This window comes from Octopus sinensis, linkage group LG22, assembly GCF_006345805.1.
Source record: "Octopus sinensis linkage group LG22, ASM634580v1, whole genome shotgun sequence".
NCBI classification, from domain to species: Eukaryota; Metazoa; Mollusca; class Cephalopoda; order Octopoda; family Octopodidae; genus Octopus; species Octopus sinensis.
In genome coordinates this window covers 23,829,740-23,854,934 of record NC_043018.1, presented here as the reverse complement: position 1 = coordinate 23,854,934, position 25,195 = coordinate 23,829,740, and the positions used below count along the sequence as shown (strand labels likewise).

At 37.1% G+C, this 25,195-nt stretch overlaps 1 protein-coding gene across 4 annotated transcripts in view; it reads left to right on the top strand.

Annotated features, from left to right (window-relative positions):
* Nucleotides 1–630: 630 nt before the first annotated feature.
* The window catches only part of LOC115223165 (TGF-beta-activated kinase 1 and MAP3K7-binding protein 2), a 93,375-nt gene continuing 68,810 nt past the window's right edge, over nucleotides 631–25,195 (top strand). For all 4 annotated transcript variants that reach the window (XM_029793593.2, XM_036512208.1, XM_036512209.1 and 1 more), the window contains exon 1: nucleotides 631–765. The gene's annotated coding sequence lies outside the window, so the exon portion shown is untranslated. The remainder of the gene's footprint in view (nucleotides 766–25,195) is intronic.

Here is a 25,195-nt window from a genome sequence, read left to right as displayed (position 1 = left end):
CTCAAGGGGCGATAGTTTCGTGCGTTGGCACTTATTGATAAGTGTTAATGCGTGAAACTTTCGGCCCTTGAGTCACTCTGTTTCTTCTGCTGAATATTAATAGAAAATATATTTACTGATATATTGATTTCTATTTATTCTGTTTGTACCCCCATATCTATCTATATGTGTGTATTATATATGTGTATATACATCTATGTTACAGAGAGATGAGACTAGTTGTTTTCCTCTCATATATATTATATATGTATATATATATATATATTTATATATATGTATGTAGGTCCCGGGTTGAGTCGGGGTTAACCACAGTAAATAAGGTACTCAATACATTGCAGAGTAAATTAATTTATTTTATAGAAGGAGCTTCTACAGGACTAGAACTGTTTCATTCAAATGAAATCCATTTGAATGAAACAGTTCTAGTCCTGTAGAAGCTCCTTCTATAAAATAAATATATTTACATATATATATATATATATATATATACACACACATGCATGAAGTTATGTGGCATTTTAAACGCATATATTACATCCACTAACACCTTATACTAAGTTTAGCTGTGTTGTTTTTCTTTGAAGAAGTTGGAACCGGAAGCCTTTCCACGAGGCATGCGCACTGCTTACACTCACCGGCCATGTTAAATCGTCGATGTTGGATGACAGAAATTCTTGAAAACTTTTGCGTGGAGTTTTTTTTGCTGTGGCTGGCTTTAATGTTTGATGGAGCATCAGCCGTTTTACTTCTGCAAACTCTTCTTAGGTAAGACATTCTTCCCCGTCCATTGTTATCTCGTCTCTTTCAGCTCTTCCGCTGTTACTGTTGTTATTACAAGTCTTGCGTCTCGGTTTGGAATTTACTTAATTAACAAATTAAAAAAAAACAACAAAAAAAAAGAGAATCAAGCACTGTGTAGAAGTGTATATATATATATATATATAATGTGTATGCGTGTATAATATGTATGTGTAGCGTGTGTATAAATTATAGTGTATATATGTATTTATATATGTATCTATGTATTTATATATGTGTATGTGTATATGTATTTATGTGTGTGTATATATATATATATATATATGTATTTATGTGTGTGTATATATATATATATATATATACATAATATATATATATAATGTGTATGCGTGTATAATATGTATGTGTAGCGTGTGTATAAGTTATGCAGTGTATATATGTGTAAATGTATTTATATATGTGTATGTGTATATATGTATTTATATGTGTAAGTGCATTTATATATGTGTATCTGTGTGTGTATGTATATATACATAATATATATATAAAATGTGTATGCATGTATAAATTATAGTGTATATATATGTATCTATATGTGTAAATGTATTTATATATGTATTTATATGTGTAAATGTATTTATATATGTATTTATATGTGTAAATGTATTTATGTATTTATATGTGTAAATGTATTTATATATGTATATATGTATTTATGTGTCTGTATGTATATATACATAATATACATAATATATATATAAGTTTTTAAATACATAAAGCATCACACACGCACACATAGACAAATATATGTATATATATATATATATATATATAGATATATATATATATATATACATAATATATATATATAATGTGTATGCGTGTATAATATGTATGTGTAGCGTGTGTATAAGTTATGCAGTGTATATATGTGTAAATGTATTTATATATGTGTATGTGTATATATTATTTATATGTGTAAGTGCATTTATATATGTGTATCTGTGTGTGTATGTATATATACATAATATATATATAAAATGTGTATGCATGTATAAATTATAGTGTATATATATGTATCTATATGTGTAAATGTATTTATATATGTATTTATATGTGTAAATGTATTTATATATGTATTTATATGTGTAAATGTATTTATGTATTTATATGTGTAAATGTATTTATATATGTATATATGTATTTATGTGTCTGTATGTATATATACATATATATATATATAATATATATATAAGTTTTTAAATACATAAAGCATCACACACGCACACATAGACAATAATGTATATATATATATATAGATATATATATATATATATACATAATATATATATATAATGTGTATGCGTGTATAATATGTATGTGTAGCGTGTGTATAAGTTATGCAGTGTATATATGTGTAAATGTATTTATATATGTGTATGTGTATATATTATTTATATGTGTAAGTGCATTTATATATGTGTATCTGTGTGTGTATGTATATATACATAATATATATATATAAAATGTGTATGCATGTATAAATTATAGTGTATATATATGTATCTATATGTGTAAATGTATTTATATATGTATTATATGTGTAAATGTATTTATATATGTATTTATATGTGTAAATGTATTTATGTATTTATATGTGTAAATGTATTTATATATGTATATGTATTTATGTGTCTGTATGTATATATACATAATATACATAATATATATATAAGTTTTTAAATACATAAAGCATCACACACGCACACATAGACAAATATATGTATATATATTATATATATATATATATATATATATATATATATATATATATATTCTTATATATGTTTGTATGTGCATACGACTGGAGGATACATTAAACACAGTTTTCGACACAGATATAGAATAGTTACAATCACTGCGCGCACGTATACTCACATTAATATGTATATATGTATATATATATATATATATATAGTTGAATTAAAATACGTATTAACTAGCACATCCACACAAAGACATCGTCACAGAAATACATCTGCAAATCACAGTAAACACGCATGCATTGACATACATGGAGAAGAAACATATATTAGGTGTGTGCGTGTTTTGTATTATTATTCGTCTGTGTGTGTGTGTGTGTCGGTGTAGGTTGAACACGCATTGACACAGAAACACAGTTTGTGTTGTGTGTTGTATGTGGGTGATATTAAGGATCGTGGTGGGAGTGAATTATACACACTGATTGACAGGTGAGGAGGCAGAGAGAAGTAAACAGATACCCGTGTAATTCGTACACACACGCATTGACAACAAACAACAATAATGGATACGCAAAAATCAGTGGTTACGTACGTGCATTGACAGATGGGATTTACGTATACCACGCGCGCATATATATATAGATATAGATATATAATTGGACTTATGCATGGATATATACACCCATATGACATGTATGTCTCCCTCCCCACCAAAAAAAAACAAACAAAAAAGAACTTGCAACACCATAGAGAATCATATATATTTATACTAGACTGACTGCCGTGATTTTAGTCAGTGCTCCTGACGTTCAGAGTTCAAATACTGTCGAGGTCAACTTTGCCTTTTTATACTCTCGAGGTCAATAAAATAAAGACACCAGTCAATTAGTGGTATTTTTTTGAATTTAAAATCTTTGTAAATACTGGTTTGTGAATAACTTCTCATATATTTTATGGAATAGGTTTTAGTAGATATACCCTTATCCTTTTTACTTGTTTCAGTCATTTGACTGCTATATTTAATTAGTTTTCCATTTTATTCACTCTGTTTGGTTGGAAGGCGATGTCAGATTTGATCTCGGGTCGTGATTAAATATGGTATTTTGTATTTTACTCCACCACCCATCTTGTAACGTGTATGACTTAGAAATCAGTTATTATTGTTCTTAAATAATGATTTCGTCTTCAGGTATAAAGCCACAAATGTTTCGAGAGAGGAAAGCGTTTAAATCGATTGATTGTATCGATCACTACTTGATCAATATCAATATTTGATCGATATTTTATCATCTTCTGAGTTCAAATTACGACGTTCACTTATGATTTTTTCCGGGTCCCATAAAATAATATTTGTCAAATATTGAATTCAAGATCTAATACCCCTCCCTAAAGCAGTGGTTCTAATCCGGGGTCCATATAAGATCTTGTTAAAGTTTATGTGCAAAACGTTACTTCTACAATACACAAAGTATTTAAATTTTTTTAAATACAGTTTGTAATAATATTTAATTATACAAATACAGTGGGATATATATATATATATATATATATATGCATCGAATGGCTATGAAGGTCCAATAGAGTAATATAAGAATCAGAGGGGGTCCATAGACAAAAAAAATGGTAGATAACCACTGCCTTAACGCATCCTAGATGGGTATGTAATTATATATATATATATAATATATATAGTTGAATTAAAATACGTATTAACTAGCACATCCACACAAAGACATCGTCACAGAAATACATCTGCAAATCACAGTAAACACGCATGCATTGACATACATGGAGAAGAAACATATATTAGGTGTGTGCGTGTTTTGTATTATTATTCGTCTGTGTGTGTGTGTGTGTCGGTGTAGGTTGAACACGCATTGACACAGAAACACAGTTTGTGTTGTGTGTTGTATGTGGGTGATATTAAGGATCGTGGTGGGAGTGAATTATACACACTGATTGACAGGTGAGGAGGCAGAGAGAAGTAAACAGATACCCGTGTAATTCGTACACACACGCATTGACAACAAACAACAATAATGGATACGCAAAAATCAGTGGTTACGTACGTGCATTGACAGATGGGATTTACGTATACCACGCGCGCATATATATATAGATATAGATATATAATTGGACTTATGCATGGATATATACACCCATATGACATGTATGTCTCCCTCCCCACCAAAAAAAAACAAACAAAAAAGAACTTGCAACACCATAGAGAATCATATATATTTATACTAGACTGACTGCCGTGATTTTAGTCAGTGCTCCTGACGTTCAGAGTTCAAATACTGTCGAGGTCAACTTTGCCTTTTTATACTCTCGAGGTCAATAAAATAAAGACACCAGTCAATTAGTGGTATTTTTTTGAATTTAAAATCTTTGTAAATACTGGTTTGTGAATAACTTCTCATATATTTTATGGAATAGGTTTTAGTAGATATACCCTTATCCTTTTTACTTGTTTCAGTCATTTGACTGCTATATTTAATTAGTTTTCCATTTTATTCACTCTTGTTTGGTTGGAAGGCGATGTCAGATTTGATCTCGGGTCGTGATTAAATATGGTATTTTGTATTTTACTCCACCACCCATCTTGTAACGTGTATGACTTAGAAATCAGTTATTATTGTTCTTAAATAATGATTTCGTCTTCAGGTATAAAGCCACAAATGTTTCGAGAGAGGAAAGCGTTTAAATCGATTGATTGTATCGATCACTACTTGATCAATATCAATATTTGATCGATATTTTATCTTCTTCTGAGTTCAAATTACGACGTTCACTTATGATTTTTTCCGGGTCCCATAAAATAAATATTTGTCAAATATTGAATTCAAGATCTAATACCCCTCCCTAAAGCAGTGGTTCTAATCCGGGGTCCATATAAGATCTTGTTAAAGTTTATGTGCAATAAGTTACTTCTACAATACACAAAGTATTTTAATTTTTTTAAATACAGTTTGTAATAATATTTAATTATACAAATACAGTGGGATATATATATATATATATATATATATGCATCGAATGGCTATGAAGGTCCAATAGAGTAATATAAGAATCAGAGGGGGTCCATAGACAAAAAAAATGGTAGATAACCACTGCCTTAACGCATCCTAGATGGGTATGTAATTATATATATATATATATATATATATATATATATGACGATCCCCAGAAAGAAAAGTATATTGGATCATAGCGGGAGTTGAACTTATGATGTAAAGGGGACGTAACTAATACCCACATGTCATTCTGTCCGACGTTCTACCGATTCTGCCAACCTACCGCCCTCTCGCTGTAATAATATAGCCATTAGCAGAAGAGGCGTCAAAATGTCTCTCTCTCTCTCTTTCTTCGACAAACACCGAACTCTTTCGCGTCAAGCTCCGGAGTTTTTGTGGTTTTTGTAACTGTTGTTTTCTTCTGAACGTTATTATTTCATCCATGACACAAGTTGTGAAGCCGTCTAGACATGTGTGGGTGTAGGAGTAAATAATAATAGTAATCAGTCAGAAAACATGGAAGTAAAATGTGTGTGTGTATGTGTGTCGTTCCCCACCTTCACACTCTTAGATTTACCTGCACCTTTTTATATATATTGTTTATATTTGTCTAACAAACACATACAGATGTGTACGTGCGCGCTAACGTATATAATTACGTACACATCTATATATTTGTGTGAGTGTCCATTCTTAAAAGTTTTTCACCTTTAGAAAGACTCTCTCTTGTGGTTTCTGTTGCTAGTATCGTCGACTGAAGCTCACCATATCAGCTTTAGTTCATTTGTCGGTGTCGTGTTTATTGTACTACTACTACTACTAACCACTTCTAGGAACTTTTCTGTTGAACGTTTTTTTTTTTTTTTCATCAACGTCAGTAATTTGGTTACGGACCTTTATGTTTCGAGTTCAAATCTCAAACCAGTCCGATTTTGCTTTTCAGGAATCGAAGATCGGTAAAAGGAGTACCATTAAGTATCAGAATCGATTTAGTCTGTTCCCTCACACTCCTGAAATATCTGGTTTTGTACTCATTGGGAGAGAAAGAAAAGGAAAAAAAAAAAGGCGTATTAGGAACGGTGGGTGGATTGTTAAAATCATTAAAACAAACAGCTAAAATGCCTTGCTATATTTCTTCCTGGCTTTTACTGTCTGAATTTAAATTCTGTCGAGGAGAGGATAACTTCGTCTTTCATTCCTCCACTGTCGATAAAATAAACTACTTTTAACTACTTGCAAAGTAGTGGGATTGATGTAATAGAGCGACGCCTTCCCGTCATAATTGATGGCCTTTTATATCTAAGTCAGAAATCATTGTTCAGGACAGAAAGGTTAATTTCGAACAAAGTACTTTATGGTATTTGTTTCAGTTCTTAACCCTCTGATTTCAGATCCTGTTGTCTTCAACAGGATTTGAGTTCAGACTGCCAAGACTGATAAAGTTACAAGACAAGTGCGGTGAGGGGGAAGGGGTTGAGGTAATCGATTAACCCTTTCTCAAAAAAAATACTGACCTTGTACCTAAATTAGAAACTATTGTTATTATGTTTATTACATATTGAGTTTGTCTTTCATCTTTTCCCTGGGGTCGATTAAGATAAGTATCTATCATGCAGTCATCTCGCCATGATGGACTGTTGAATTCTGCACATTTTTTCTTTTTTTTTTTCCTCTTGATCCTTTCTGTCAAAGAGCATAGGCTTGAAACATAAAAGACTTTTCTATTTTTCCCGAGTGTTAAACTAATACACCTGCTTGTTGCTCCTACACCTGTCTTCGTCTTTTGTTTCTAGAAATTTGAACTATCATGTATGGAGGTTGATATAACTGATTATACCAGGGCAGTGAGCTAGCAGAATTGTTAGCATACCAGCCAAAATGCTTAGTGGCATTTCATCTGTCTTACGTTCTGAGTTTAAACTCTGCAGAGGTCGACTTTGCCTTTCATCCCTTCGGGGTCGATAAAATAAGTACCAGCCAAACACTGGGAGTCGATGTAATTGACTTAACCTGCCCTTCCTCCTGAAATTGCTGTTTTTGTGCCAAAAATTTGAAATCGATGTAACTGACTATATCGTTCCCCTAAATTGTGTTTCTCTATAAAAAAATTATTGTTATTATTAGGTGGTGAGCTGACGGAATTGTTCAAGCACCAGAAAAAATGCTTAGAGGCAATTCTTCCTGCTCTTTATGTTCAGAGTTCAAATTCTGCCAAGAATTTTATGCTTTCAGAGTCAATAATTACCAGTCAAGTGCTGGTATTGATGTTATTTGCTCAGCTCTGTCCCCCAAAGTTTCAGGTCTTGTGACATATAGCAGAAAGAATTAGTACTATCAATCAAGCAGCTGGCTGGCATGATCATTAGCACGTTGGACATTGAAATTTTGCTGTGGTCAGTTTTGCCTTTCATCCTTTTGGGTGCAATAAAATATATTCCAATTAAATACTGGGGTCCAAGGAATGAACAAACCCCTTCCTCCGAATTTGAAGCACCATGCCGCTATTAGAAGCAATTATTAGTATGGTAGCTGACAGAATTGTTAGCTTTTCGGACAAACTGTTTAGTGGCATTTCTTGTGGCTCTTTACATTCTGATTTCACTTTTTACTGGGGTCTACTATGCCTTCCATCCTTTTTGAAGTTGTTAAAATAAGTACCAGTTGAGCATTGGTGCAGATTTCTTGTAACTGACTAACCCCACCCCCAAAAAATTTGTTAGCATTGTGCCAGTATTTGGATCCATTATTGTTATCATTATCATTAAGGTGGCGTGCTGGTAGAATTGTTAGCATGCTGGACGAAATGCTTAACGGTATTTCGCCCATCACTGCGTTCTGAGTTCAAATTCTGCCAAGCTTGACTTTACCTTTCATCCTTTTGCGGTTGATAAAATAAGTACCATTTGAACACTGGGGTTGATGTAATCAACTCATCTCTTCTCCCAAAATTGCTACCCTTGTGGTAAAATTTGAAACCATTGTCGTTGTTATTACTCAGTTTGATTCAGGATTGGTCTTATTCTTTGTAGAATTTATGCGGTTAGTGGGTTACTACCGGTAACCTGAGATAGTTACATGATTTCAATAGGCCATCAAATGCACAAAACCTTTCTGATGATCTTCCCTGTTCCTCAGAGACAAACCTTCTGTAGAGCTTCTACAGGACATTCCAATCTCCTTTAACCATTTGTCTTTGTTGTTACTCACAATCCTTAATGCACAAATTATCATAAGTAGATTTTGTATTTCACATTTCAAAGGGTTGTATTTAAAAAAAAATTACTTTCTTCATTATCCTGGACTCAGATAGTGGATCAATCAGTAAGCAAATTTGCTTTTGCTTGTCCACTATTGTTATATTTGGCTTATGTTCATCACTCCCATGTGGTCTAGTGGTTAGGTTTCCTGGCTTTCACCCAGGCATCTCAGGTTCGATTCCTGGCATGGGAATGCTAATCTTTTCATGAGGTACATGGCTCAATGGTTAGAATGTTGGGTTCACAATCACGAGATAGTGAGTTTGATTCTTGGATCGGGCTGTGTGTTGTGGTCACAAGCAAGACACTGTATTTCACATTGCTCTAGTTCACTCAGCTGAAGAAATGAGTTGCGATATCACTGGTTCCAAGCTGTATTGGCCTTTGCCTTTCCCTTGGATAACATCAGTGACAAAGAGAGGAGAGGTTGGTATGCATGGGTGACTGTTGGTCTTCCACAAACAATCTTGTGTGGACTTGTGCTTCAGAGGGTAACTTTCTAGATGCAATCCCATGGTCATTCATGACCAAAGGTGGTCTTGACTCTTTTTTATGTTCATCATCATCACCATCATCATCATTATTATTAGTTTGCCTTTTTGTTTTAACTATCTAGTGATTTGATAAAATGAGTACCAATAAGTAAATTTGAATTCAATTCTCTCTCAAATTGCCTTGATAAATGTTATAATGTGGATCCTCGTCCACTTTTATATTGTCCTCGGCACTGTAATATTCTTGTTGACACTATTATATTGTGGCAGTATTCTGCCACAATCTTTGACTCAGCTATCGTGCTATCACCGCAAGACAATGACTTTGAAACATTTACCTTGACAGTCAGTCGAACTTGTATAAATCACATAACTGACACTGACTTCAACTGATAAACTTGTACAATGAATCTACAACTACTGACTGTCTGACTTTATATTGCCATGTGGGAAGGGGTGTACCATTTCACTACAACAATAAAACGGTCAGATCTCCCTTTAATCATATTTTATTGTCTTAGTGTCCTAATGTTTTTCTATGACAGAAGGATAAGCGAAGAAAAACCAATAGCATTTAGGTAACAGTTGGTTTCAAGTAATTGTATAGATGTGAGAAAGACAAGGGGTGGGGTCCACCAGCATAGGTAGAAGTCAAGAAACAGATTTTTTTTTTTTAATGATTTGAGTTTAAGTATAAGTGTTGCTTTGGTCATGCAGTCCATCATCCGTGGTGTGAATTCATATCTGATGCAGTTATACCAGAGTACCATCTGGGATGGCAGTGGACAGTTGAAAACATGGTTTAGTACAATTCTCATCATAATTTAACATATGCTTTTCCATGCTTGCATGGCTCAGAAGAAATTTGTTGAGGCAGATGTTTTTCCAGCTGGATTTGCTTCCTGTCGACAATCCTTTTCCCCATATCCAGACATGTTTTTGATGGAAGACTGGAAATGAACATCACTTGCAGGACATTGATGTGTGTTTACATCCATCACATGATGTCAAGATAAAGGCTCACGCACACATGCACAAGATGGGATTTTTCAGATCCTGTCAACCAGATCCACTCACAAGGCTTTAATTGGCCTGAGGCTGCTGAGGCTTGCCCTAAAATCACATGGTTGGAAAGCAAACTTCTTATCTATACACTCACTCCTGCCTACAGATATGACGTCGGCTGTTGGCATGGTAACTGGTGGACAAACTCCACTTTAGATATCTGGGATTGCTGAGTTTAGTTGGCTTCATTTCATGATACTGCTGCTGATCCAGTTTGTTCCCAGTGAACACTGACATGAGTGCAAATATCCATTTTAAGAAATCATGGCCCAGGATTACCGAACACGAGTTAAGTGAAACATTTAAATGTACCTCTTCATGCAAATTAAGGAGATATGTGAAATACAGAAAAATGAAGAACCAGTTGGTTAAAAATTAAGTTGCTAGGCCAAAATTTTGGGAATGATAGATGCTTGGTTGCAACCTCATCTATGAAACTGGCAGAATTACATTGATTGACTACAGTTTCTAATATTTTGGTTATGCAGGTGTAGCTGTGTGGTAAGAAATTTGCTTCCCAACCACATGGCTTAGGGTTCAGTCCCACTGTGTAGCACCTTGGGCAGGTGTCTTCTATAGCTAGCTCTAGGCTAACCAAAACCTTGTGAATGGATTTGGTAGACAGAAACTGAAAGAAACCCATCATGTGTTTTCATATATATATGACACTGGCACCTCAAAAGACGAGCCTGTATGTAAGTAAAATCACTCCCTTTCATGCAGTTTCCATCTACCAAATCCACTCACAAGATTTTGATCCAATCTGAGGCTATAGAAGACACTTGCTCACGATGCCATACTGTAGGCCTGAACCTGGAACCATGTAGTTGGGAAGCAAATTGCTTAACTACGTAACAATGTCTTCACCTATATGTATGGTGGACTTTATACAATTTCCATTCTTCAAATTGACTGTCAGCCCAGAGCCATAGAAGACACTTGGCTGAGCTACTGTGCAGTGGGACTAAACTTGAAACCACATGATTGTGAAGTACACGTCTTACTTAACCACACACTTCTCCCTGTTCTTGCTTAAGAAAAATGTGTAGTCATTTTGGAGTTGAATCAAGTTTGCTTCTTCATTGGACAAGTAGAGCAATTATTGTTGGGATCAGTACAGAAAAAGCTTCTTCATTTATAGGTTGACGTTAGTGATGTGTTCATTGCCGGAGGAGTTGGACTCCAGTTTTCATGCGATTCGAGATTGGAAAACCTCTTCATTTCTTTGAACAACTGCCAGTGAATGAGACTGAATGAGACTACCTGTTCCAAACTCAATAAAGTCCTCAAAGAGTGTTTGTTGTATGTAACCAGAGGAGATACTGAAACTAAATGAATTTGATGCTTTCCTCTTGATGTTCATCAGATGTTCCATCCTGAAATTTAGTGTCTTGCAAGTACCGTAACATAAGTTTCAATGTTATTAACTGTATGTTGTTTTCATCACTGTAACTGGAACCTGCAAAAATTTGCTTTCTGCTGTTACACCTTTTTACCATCAGAGGAAATTTTCTCTGCCACCGGCACGAGGGCCAGGTGAGGCTGGCAACGGACAGGAACGGATGGTGCTTTTTACGTGCCATCGGCACGAGGCCAGTTGGGGCGGCACTGGCAACGGTCGCGAAACGGAAGGTTCTCTTACATGCCACCGGCACTGGTAACACATCTGCAATTTCCATTGATCGATTTCGATTCTGATCCTCACTTGCCTCAACAGGTCTTCACAAGTAGAGTTTCGACATGCCACCGGCACTGGTAACACATCTGCAATTTCCATTGATCGATTTCGAAAAAGCACCATCCGTTCCTGTCCGTTGCCAGCCTCGCCTGGCCCTCGTGCCGGTGGCACATAAAAAGCACCATCCGTTCGTGGCCGTTTGCCAGCTCTGTCTGGTACCTGTGCGGGTGGCACGTAAAAAGCACCCACTACACTCACGGAGTGGTTGGCATTAGGAAGGGCATCCAGCCGTAGAAACACTGCCAGATTTGACTGGGCCTGATGAAGCCTTCTGGCTTCACAGACCCCAGTAGAACCGTCCAACCCATGCTAACATGGAAAACGGACGCTAAACGATGATGATGATGATGATGTAACTGTAATGAAATTTGCTTTTTAGCAGTTTAAATATGTCACAAACATATTTTAACTAACCTAAACTTTATACACACACTCATATCTGTCTTCTTAAGTAATAAGAGAAATGGCTTTGTTGGTATGGACTTGTAATATGTATAAATGACAACATTTTGGTGAAGAAGTGCTAGGAGTTTCACATCATAGGAACCAGTAGAAGAGGAAGAGCAAGGAAGGCTTGGGTAGATGGAGTGAAGGCTGATCTCTGGTAGATGGACCTCACAGAGGAGATAACAAACAAATCCAACAATTGTTAGGATGCTGGGTTGGAGAGAATTTGTCCAAACCATGCAAACATGGAAAAAGAAATATAAAAACGGTGATGAGGATGACGACTTTAAGCAAATGGCTGTCTGCCAGTTTTCAGCCAAGGCGTCACTTCATGCATTTGGACTGGAATCAGCAATTTGAAACAAAGAATGTGGCCAGAGTTAGCTTCTCCGATTGCCCATTAACCAAAGTTATTAACGAGGGACCTTCTAGGTAGTTATTCAACATGTTAAAAATAGTAGCTAAATCTCCCATATATCACCATAGTATTTTAAAGCAAGGATACATTAAAATCCTAGATGTGCTGTCTTGGAAAAAAATGACATGGTCATGGCTGGAACACTTTTAATGATAGGCCTGCTCATTCAAAACTGACCTGGTGTTAAATGATAACCATCCAAGGAAATTCTTATCAAAATGCCATGTTTCTCCCCTACCTCACTTCCTCATGACATTCTGCCTTATTTCACTATGTAAACTTTTTACTTTTGAGTCATTGGATCATTTCATAAAATTATGTCTTTCGGAATTTCCCCCAACTCAGCAGCCGGGTTTTTCCTTTCCTCCTCTACTTCAAACTGAATATTAACTGAATCTTCCTACAAAAAGTCACTATACAGTTGCTCAGAATAGCATTACCTCAAATTACAAGGGGACAAAAATGGATAAAAATATGGGAGAGTAATAACTGGGAATGCCTTTCGTTATAGTTCTGCTGGGCTAACTTTGGTCGAGAGCTAAACAATAAACAAACCTTTTGAATCTTATGGCTGGTGAAGGTTCCACGAACTACTCTCTTATTTAGTACAGTTCTATATTTAAGAGATGAGGAATTATGTACATTATTTATATTCGATGGATATTTGTCCTCATCCGTTTTGGCTGAAATACCTGGAGGGTATATCAGCCGAAGCGTTGTGCTAACAACAAACAAGATGAGGACAAATATCCATCGAATATAAATAATCTCTTATTTAGGTTTAATAAAGTATATGCACCCTTATTTACAGCCTTTTTACATCTAGCAAATAAGGGATCTTCTACCCTATTGCTAGACCTTCTAGAAATAGCATCCTAATCTCCCTCATGTAACCTGTCATCTTGAAATAGGAAAGCCTCATTGTAACGATAATCCTTGATGTACTATGTCTATATATAAGATATTGTAGGTTTCCCCCAGGGGACGGCTTTCGTCACATTTCCTTGGTTTTGAATTGTCATTGATGCTTCTGTAACTTCGTGCTTTTTTCCAGATGGGGCTGTTGATACAACACAAACCCATTTTTACTTCTGGAAAGAGGTGGTCCATATCATTTTTGTCTCTGTCCTTTGATCTGTCTATCATGGGAGGTTCTACCAGGAGCTTGCATTCCACTTGTATGGTTCTTGGTGTCATTTAACCATACAAGCCGTGCTATCGCAGCAATGACGGAAACTTATGGTGTTTGGATGAAATGCCTTGCAGCATTTATTCTAGATTGTGTTCAGATTTCATATCTCACCATATTAACTTTTCATCCTTCTGGATCAATAAAGATGTATGTACCAGGCCTGGTAAAACCGGCAGCATCAAATAGGATACCTTGCAATATTTGTTCCAACTTTATATTTGTGGTTCACACCTGGTTTTATTTCTCCCATACACCAGCCTGCTTCTCTTTTCCAACAGTTCTTCTCCAGGCATTCTTGGGTTTTCTAAGATTCCTACTTTGTTCAGGGGTCCGTGTCCTACAGTTATCATTGGTATCTTTTCTCAGGATGTGTCCAGTGTACTTCTGCCTCCTGCTTTGTACTTCACTGCCCATGCTTTCCATTCTAGTCCTCTTAAGGAATGTGGAGTTGTCCTTTATTTGGTTTTGCTACTGTGTTTTAAGTGTCTGCTTCAGACATCTGGTCAGGAACACATCTTGCTTTTTGTTTTCTCCTTTTGCCATTTTCTGGGTTTCAGAGCTATACATTAAAACTGTCTTTACCAAAGTTATGAACAGTTTTGACTAAGTGCTAACAGGAAATTGTATAAGGATTTCATTGTAGGTTTAACTAACATTCAGTCTGAAGTACTGGACAGAAAAACCCAATTGTAAAGCTGGGGAATTCCTAGAGGATACAATTTTGGGAAATAGTGTGAATATGGCATGCAGAGTTGGAGTGGCAGAGATGTAGGTTTATTAAGTTGTTGATTAGCCATAGGTCAGTGCTGATTGATCAGCCTTATATTTAAAGGTATTGCAGCTATTCCATCATTGTAGAACTGCATTATTCAATATCTCCTTCCCTGGTCTATGAACTATTAGGTTCTGACTTGAGCAAGCTGCTATTTCTAGGAGGTCAAGTGACAACATAAAGATTTAAGGGAGCCCATATGTATAGGGTTCATTAATACGTTGTTGTTTAACCCCAGGTCAAACTCTGATCCATGAGCCTATGATGAGAAGCATTCCATGCCTATCATATCTTTTTAGGTACATGTGTGCGTTAGTAGTTAATGTGTCTCTTTATTTAAGGAAATTAGCTGTTATTTCCAGCCAATTGAACGGCTACATAGAAGTTCTCTCTCTCTTTTGTTCAGATCAGTAATTGATTTAACTCTCATGTTAGGGATGTTGAGCACGAAGTCTTGGAGGACATGGATTCATAGTAACAAGGAAAATAGGAAGTTGTGATTTGTGTGCCTCTCCCCAAAATGATTATAGTATAATTAAAGTGAAATGGTTCCTTGTGAGTATAGAAACTGTTGTTATTGGCACAAATTTTAAAAAATAAAATAGAAACTAATTTGATGTACTTTTCCTCCTCTAACCGGGATTCCCCCCCCCCCTGTTGTTTGTGTTACATGATAAGGAAGTGTGAAGCTTTGACAACTTTGTACTATTGCAAGCTTGGGAAAAAAAATTGTAAATTGATAAGGATGTTGTTGAGTCTCCTACTTTATTAATGCAGTAATATATTGTCAGTTGAACTAGGATATATATCTGTGTGTGTGTGTGTGTATATATATATGTATATGTGTGTGTCTATATATGTCTAGCACGGAAAACAGACGTTAAACGATGATATATATATATCTTCTTCTTCTAACCGCTCAGTCAAAGTCGACTCTCGGTCACTCATTGGATCAGTGTCCTCCAGTCAGTTCTATCCTGGGCCGCTTCTTTCAGACTGGCTATGTCCATTCCGGTATCACTCTTGATGGTGTCAAGCCAGCGGGTTCTTGGTCGGCCTCTTCCTCTCTTGCCACTGACCATTCCGAGCATGATGTCCTTCTCCAGGGATTTTCTCCGCGTAATATGACCGAAACATGCCAATCTATGCTTGGTGATCCTAGCTTCTAGCGACATTTTCGACCTTATCTGCTTAAGAACTTCTCCATTGGTGAGCCTCGCTATATATATATATATATATGCACATACATACATACATATATACATACATACAAAGTATGGGGGTTTAGTTCACTGGTGATCTAAATGACTAGGTACGCTAGGTAAGTGCTGTAATGGATTACCAGGACTCCAAGGTTTATAGCCAAGATGGTAGTTATGGACCCATTGCAGATTTCTGATATAGCGGATATATAATTGTTAAAGAGCACGACAAATGTTAAGGCAAGACAAATATTTCAAGTCATATATATTATTATTACTGGAAAAATTCACTCTTACAGCTTTTTCTGGGATATCCCAGAGTATGGGATATTCTTTCATCAGAGACAAATTGGGTAAATGAGAAGGTATTTCCCCTAATTGTCTCTGGTGACTGGAGAAATTCCCATACACCAGGATATCCTGGAAACAGCTGTAAGACTTGGAATTTTTCCAATAGTAATAATGTATACGTCTTGAAATGTTTGTCTTGCCTTAACGTTTGTTGTCCTCTTTAACAGTTATAATGTATGTGTGTGTATATATGTGTCTATGTATGTATGTGTCTATGTATGTATATATGTGTCTGTATGTATATATATGTATATATTTGTCTATGTAGAAACACTGCCAGGTCAGACTGGAGCCTGGCGCAGCCTCCTGGCTTCCCAGACCCTGGTCGAAGCGTCCAACCCATGCTAGCATGGAAATCGGACATTAAACGATTATGATGTATATGTGTTTCTATATATATCTGTGTGTATATATATATATGTGTGTGTATATGTGTATATACATGTGTGTGTATATGTGTTTGTATGTATTTATGTGTATATGTGTGTGTATATATAAAGGCAGGAGTATGAAATGAATATATTTATTTCACCAGATGATATATATATATATATACACATACAGAGAGAGAGAGAGGATAATGGCCTTTTTGCAGCTAACATCCAGCAAAAATAATTTATTTTAGTGTATAATAAATTATTTTATATGTCTGCACTAGTATGGGGTTACACCTTGATTATAAATCCATATACTGTACATATATATATAATTATATCATCATCGTTTAATGTCTGCCTTCCATGTTGGCATGAGTTGGACAATATTACAGGAGCTGGCCAGACAGAAGAGCTCACCAGACTTCTGTGTCTGTTTTGGCATGGTTTTTACAGCTGGATGCTCTTCCTAACATCAACCACCCAGCAGAGTGGACAGAGTGCTTTTTACATGGCATGAGCACAGGTGGGTTCTTTTTATATGGCACCAACACTGGCAGGGTCTTCAAATAACTTGCCAGATCCTTTGAAAGAGGAGGGGGAATTGGTGGAGGTGATCTTGTGCCAGATGGTGAAAGGTTGAGAGTAACAGAGATGGAAATGGGTGTCTCATTGTAGAGGAGGTACAGGGGTACCCGGCCAGAGAGAGAGAGAAAGAAAGTGATCGAGAAAGCGTGAACATATGCTGGTGTGACATTGTGGTTTCAGGTTCAGTCCCACTGTGTGGCACCTTGGGCAAGTATCTTTCACTATAGTCCTAGGTCAACCAAAGCCTTGTGAATGGATTCGGTAGATGGAAACTGAAAGAAGCCTGTCGTGTGTGTGTGTGTATATATATGTATATCATCATCATCATCATCGTTTAGCGTCCGTTTTCCATGCTAGCATGGGTTGGACGGTTCTACTGGGGTCTGTGAAGCCAGAAAGGCTTCATCAGGCCCAGTCAAATCTGGCAGTGGGCCTGATGAAGCCTTTCTATACACACATACACACACACACACACACACACACACACACACACACACACTTGTGTGTGCTTGTGTCGCCTTGCATGATAGTTGTAAACGTCATTAACATGTAAGTGGTGTCCTTTATTTTCTATCTTCTGTAAAAACACAGGAAAATATTATTGTCTTTGTTTGGAAACAGGTGAGGGTTGGTGATAGGAAAGGCGTTCAGCTGTACAAGATTTTGCCTCAAGGAAGGTGCCGGTGTCATATAATTGGCACCTGTGTTGGTGGCACATAAAAAGCACCCACTACACTCTTGGAGTGGTTGGTATTAGGAAGGGCATCCAACTGTAGAAATCATGCTAAATTAGATTGGAACTTGGTGCAGCTCCCTGGCTTACCAGTTTTCAGTCAAACCATCCAATCCATGCCGGCATGGAAAACAGACATTAAATGATGATGATGATTGTGTGTGTGTGTGTGCATATATATATATCTGTGTGTGTATGTTTATGTATATTATTCTGTGGCCTGCAATGATTTTATTGCTAGAATAATAAAATACAACTTGTAATAAAAAAATTTTGTAACCTTTCCTTTAGCTAATAACATGGATTTTATTAAATTATCAATGTCAAAATAATCCGTATTTATCCACTTGTTGGTCAATACTTCTTTCAGCACTATCATTTTTGTAATTTTTCAGTACCTTGCAACCTTCTATCAAGAGGTTTGTCTATGTGTTCTTATTGGATGTCTGGTGATAGGAGAATCAGGAGATAGGAGATCAGGGCTTTGATCAACCTATTTCAGAAATTTAATTTTGTGAGTTCTTTTCCATGCTTGTGACACTTTGCTGGCAAGGCCAGGGGCTCCGTCTTCTTGAAAAATATTGGCCCTATCGATTCCTACATTGAAATATCATCATTGTTTCAGCTTCCATTTTTCCACTCTTGCATGGGTTGCATGGAATTTTGTTGAGGTGGATTTTATGTGGCCAGATACCCTTTCCTGTGACCAATCCTCGCCCGTTTCCCAGTAAGGTAATAATTCTCCTATCACCAGACATGCTGACACCACTTGCATGACAGTGGCAATCATTTGCAACTACCATGTGATATGAAGGCAAGCAGACATTATTTCTCCCCCACCTCAGCAGGTAAAAAGTACTCATTCCACTCTGTGGAGTGGTTGGCGTTAGGAAGGGCATCAAGCCTTAGAAACCATGCCAATCGGACTGGAACCTGATGCAGCTCTCTGGCTTATCCATTCCAGTCAAACTGTCTAACCTATACCAGCATGGAAAGTGGACATTAAATGGTGATGATGACTATGTATGTATGTATTTAGAACTCACCACCGAGTGTGAGGAGCTCCGAGGAAGCGCTACAAAGACTGCCTCAAGAAGTCTCTAACAGCAATGCTGGTCAGACCTGGCTGCGGACCGTGATGTCTGGCGCCACACGATCTTCAACGCAGTCAGCAAGTTTGAGAAATAAAGAAGAGATGCAGGAGGAAGGCACGAGCTGGATGTTACCTTCATCTGTGGACACTGCTCACGGACCTGCCTTTCCCATATCAGACTTGTCAGTCATGAGTGTACATGCATGTGACGTGGACAGCCTTCCTGATCTTCGTTCGCGAAGCCGAGCCATGATGTATGTATGTATGTGTATATATATCATCATCATCATCGTTTAATGTCTGTTTTCCATGCTGGCATGGACTGGATGGTTTAACTGGGGACTGGCAAGCCAGGAGGCCACACAGGCTCCGATCAGACCTGGCAATATTTCTACACCTGGAAGACCCTACAAAGTAGAGAGACAGACAGTTATAGGACACCACCCATATACACACACACATTTACAAATGTATACACAGGTAATCATGAGTTCAAAATGAACTGTATGGAGAGGAGTATATAACTTGCATACAAGTGTAAGAGTGGTACAGACGTTTCCAAGATAGCCAAAATTTCTAGAACATTCTGGGAGACCTGCAACCTGAGAAAAACATTGCAGATGTGCATGCAGCTGTGAGGGGAAATTGTTGAATCACCGTCCGTGAGTTATCAGGATGTGCAGATTGGTTATGGTTCAGTTCAGTCCATTATCACTGAAGATTTGGGTATGAGACACGTGTCTGCCAAGTTTGTTCCAAAACTGCTTTCAACTGACCAAAAAAACTCTCGGGTTTCAGTTGCACAAGATTTCCTTCACTGAATTGAGAACGATGAAAGCTCTTTGAAAACTTTGTGTAGGCCTCTGAGCAGGTATCACCAAACTTCCGGCAAAATCTGATGCAGATTCTCTGCATGGTCATTGTGAGGGTCACATGCTACACACCATCCTTCCAAGCACTGCTGTAAACAGCAGAAGTGAGCTAGAACGTTGAAACTTAATGTACATGCACAGCAGAGTTCAAGGTTCAATCTGTGCTAAGTGGCTTCACTTTGTGTGCTTTAGTTTCATCACTATGGCAACAGTCCAGATATTTATTGATCAGACCATGTATGTGTGTGGGTGTGTCTGTTTGTGTTTTTTTGCAATGGACAGCAGAAAAGCTACCTACTCCCTCTCTCAAAGCTATGTCTTCCTCACACCCCCCTTTCTGTGTGTGTGTGTGTGTTGTATCTATGTATTTATGAAAGTATGTATGCAGCATCATGTGTATATGGCAGCTGTAGTAACATCATCTCATTGCCATTGTTCTCGCCTTCACTGATATAAGCCACCCACTCTCTCTATTACTAACTTTCCCTCACACTAATACTTTTTGCAACTTTTTCATTTTATCATAAAATTTGCCCAATGCCCTTGCAGATTATAGACTTTAATTGAAATCCAATTAGTCTATTATTGAACTGGATGTTAGTGTAACATGTATGCAAAGTTTTGTGAATATTGGTTCTCTGGTTTAGGCACTAAGATGGTAACAGGCATACAGCCAGACAGAAATTGCCATTTATATATATAGATATGTGTACGTCTGTATATATATATGTGTGTGTATATTTGTATGTATGTGTCTATGCATATTGACTGAGTATTGCACTGACACTGTCGTCAATTCTCCTGCTAACAAATCCTTCCCCTGGCTTAGCATTTTTGGAGATGTGTGAAATAAGAGATCCTTTCTTTGAAAATCCTGTCATGGGTTGGTAACAGGAATAGCATCCGTGGTTCAATAATACAGCTGTCTAAGTCCTGCTGGCACAGGGAAAAGGACATAAAACTAATTGCGTGTGTGTGTGTGTGCATGTATGTATGCATGTGTTTGTATTTATATTTGATAAAATAAGTACCACTTGAGCCCTGGGGCCAATGTAATTGACTGACCTCCACTCCAAAATTTCCAGTCTTGTGGCTGTACTAGAAAAGATTATTATTTCTACACACACACATACACACATGTATGTCCATGTGATTGAAATTATTCCAGCTGTGATCATCCTCTTATATAACTCCAAACTACATTGTCATCAAATTGTCACCCCACCAATTATGATTTTTCGAAGACACTAGAATACAATTTGAAAGTGATTTAGCTGTTATGTAGATAGGGAGGGCTTTGCACAATTCCGTCTGTATGTGGTGGTCTTTATTAGTTGAACTTCCGTGTTGTGCAGACTAGACTAAACAATTCATTTGCAATAGGATTTTATCAGTGCTCTTGTTGTAACCCTGTCAATTCGAAATAGTAATTTGTAATACGTTAATGCTATTTCACTTGTCTCAACTTGTATTTAAGATAACCAACTTGAAGTCACCAACCCATCCCTATCCAGCCAGTGCTAACAACCTTTCTGTCAGTTTATATTTGTGGCATGTCCTTGAAATTAGGGGTCACATATAGAACAGACTAATAGTCAACCATGTCTATCATGACTACCACATGACCACCTGAAGACCAAGGCATTTCTGCAGGGTCATTCAGTCTGCTAAAAACAACAGCCAAATTTCTCTATCCTCATCTCTCTTCCTCTCTGTGTCTCCCTCCCCCCTCTCTATGCTGTCGCCCATCCATGACCCTTCTGTCTTTATATCTAAGACTTCATTATCTGGTGTCTCTTATTTTCTTCAATTTTTTTTTTTCTTTAAGATGTATTAGATGCAACTCAAGGGAACTGAAATACAGTTTTTACTTGGTCAGGTTACTGTAAAAGGACTCTTTTCTTTCAGTGTTAGTTGAAGGCAAAGAACCACCACAAGGTCCAGTACTTGTGGGGTGGTGGCTTGCAGGCCTCAGTGACATTGAGAACTATGTTATTGGAGCGAAGGTTCCTCATAGGACCTCTCGTGTTGGACAGGTCAAAGGATGGAAGCCACACTAATATGGACTACCTCTTCTCAGAAGTAAAAATGGGTTTGTGTAGGGACAAAACCCTTACTTTAAAAAGAAAAAAAAAAGCAAACTTGTGGGAACATCGATGACAATTCAAAGCCAGTAAGACTTGGAACAAGCTTTAGTTTAGTTTGACTGTCCTTCTGGTCGCTTCAGTGATTTCACTTGAGCATATCATCCATCATGGTCCCCATGCAGGATCTTAATTCATTGACATTTACCATTTTCACTGTCCAGAAGCACAATAATGTTTTCTTTCCTATTGATTCTTCCTTCAACTGACTGTCATAGGACCAGTTGATGCACAGGTTCTTCTGGGTGCCTGATGCTGTGACCAAAAATTCTCATTCTTTTCTGCTGAATCTTCTCAGCCCCTTTGAAAAGGTAGCCCAAAGTCAAGAACAGTAGAGGAAAGACATTGATGGCTTATGCTCCACAGGGAACAAAGGTCTTAATTGAGTGAGTGAGCGAAGGCAAAGATAGATTCTTTTTCTGAAATGCAAGTGAAAATAAATGGTTGTTTCTTGGATTGTGTAAATATCTGTCCAGAGACTGAAAAAAGATGGTTGTTTTCCTTCTTTTGGGGGAACATTTGACTATTTTGATACACACACGCACGCGTGCATTTAATGGTATATTCAAGTTGTATGATAAACTGAATTGCTTAAGAGGATAAGCATTTCATACACTTTATGCCATTCATGCTATGTCATCGTATTTGACAAGGCCAGTACACACAGTAGACTCACACACACACACTCTCCAACAAAGATACACTGAAGTATAGCATTCAAATACAAACCTACACATACTATATTTTTGTGTGTTGTTCAGCCCTAGATTAGCCCTGATTAGGCAGATATATGGTCAAAAGGTTTCCAATCATGACCACCTCTTCTTTTTTCCTAGTTGCTCAGAGCACAATACTGCATAATCCAATGTGTCCTTTCCTAAGAAAGCAAGCTATGTGTGACCTGAAGGAGATTTGGTTGCTATTTCCAGCAGGTTGAATGGTTGCATAGTGGCTCCTTCATCGGCTTGCTTCAAACTGTTTGTCTCAGTTGAATATGTATACGGACAACATATTGCGTTAGTTGGCAATTTAATAAAACGACAAATGAAGATTTGCTGTGTGGTGGTGGTGGTGAGGATGTTATTTGTTGGTAACTTGTAGCTGGCTTCTTTCATACTTTTTATATGTAATGCTAATTAATCCCAATTAGATGACAGTGTTGTGGTTTTGTAATTGTAGAAATGTGTGTATGACTTGATAGTTTTTCAAATAGATCCTGTTTGTTTAAAGGAGAACGTGGAAAGAGAGAGAGAGTTAGATTGACAAAGAAAGGCGAAAGAGAACCATTAAGAGAGAGAGAGAGAGAAGCTTAGGCAGTCAGGAAAAGTGAGAGGCAGGCAGACACATTTTAAGTTTTATAATATATGTCAATAGTTTAAATTTTTTTGTATCACAAGACAGCTACTTTTTTTTTCATGTTGAACAACTACAGCTGTATGTATGTGTGAGTTTGTGTGTGTGTGTGTTAATGTTTAAATTTTTATTTATTTATTTAAAGGCAATCTAAAACTATACAAAATCTTATTTGAATCAACCAACTAAATAACCAACCGAGCCTCCAAATTTTTTTCAAGATTTGCTCATTTTTTGAAACACTTTGTACTGAAATTTCCATCCCATCTTTCGCTCTGTGTGTGTGTGTATACACATACATATACTCTTTTACTCTTTTACTTGTTTCAGTCATTTGACTGCGGCCATGCTGGAGCACCGCCTTTAGTCGAGCAAATCGACCCCGGGACTTATTCTTTGTAAGCCCAGTACTTATTTTATCGGTCTCTTTTTGCCGGACCGCTAAGTGACGGGGACGTAAGCACACCAGCATCGGTTGTCAAGCAATGCTAGAGGTACAAACACAAACACACATACATATATATATATATATATATATATATAATGACAGGCTTCTTTCAGTTTCTGTCTACCAAATCTACTCACAAGGCTTTGGTCGGCCCGAGGCTATAGCAGAAGACACTTGCCCAAGATGCCACGCAGTGGGACTGAACCCGGAACCATGTGGTTGGTTAGCAAGCTACTTACCACACAGCCACTCCTGCGCCTGTATGTAATTCAATATGAATATAAAGCTTGTGTGTGTGTTTGTGTGTGCAAAGATGAGAGACAGAAAATGAAACTTGCAAGACTCTTTATTCAGAACCACTGCGATCGTTTCGATTCATCATGCACTCATACTTTACAGGTGAGATGCTGTACAATCGTCATGCATTATAGCTACAGATATGTCTCCTCAGATGACTTTTCTCATTTAAGCAATAAAATGAAGTATACAAGGATAAAAGAATAAGGAATCATAGGTGCAGGAGTGGCTGTGTGGTAAGTAGCTTGCTTGCCAACCACATGGTTCCGGGTTCAGTCCCACTGCGTGGCACTTTGGGCAAGTGTCTTCTACTATAGCCTCGGGCTGACCAAAGCCTTGTGAGTGGATTTGGTAGACGGAAACTGAAAGAAGCCTGTCATGTATATGTATATATATATATATTTATGTTTGTGTGTCTGTGTTTGTCCTCCCAACATCGCTTGACAACCAATGCTGGTGTGTTTATGTCCCTGTAACTTAGCGGTTCGGCAAAAAGAGACTGATAGAATAAGTACTAGGCTTACAAAGAATAAGTCGACTAAAGGCGGTGCTCCAGCATGGCCGCAGTCAGATGACTGGAACAAGTAAAAGAGAGTAAAAAAGAGAGAAGAGATAATAAAACGGAATACACTGGTAATAAGACATAGTCATTAACAAATATTTTGTGTGTCTGTGTTTGTCCTCGCCTCCATCGCTTAATGACCGATGTTGGTGTGTTTATGTTCCCGTAACTTAGCGGTTCGGTAAAAGACACCGATAGAATAAGTACCAGGTTTACAAAGTAAAGTCCTGGGGTCGATTTCTTTGACTAAAGGTGG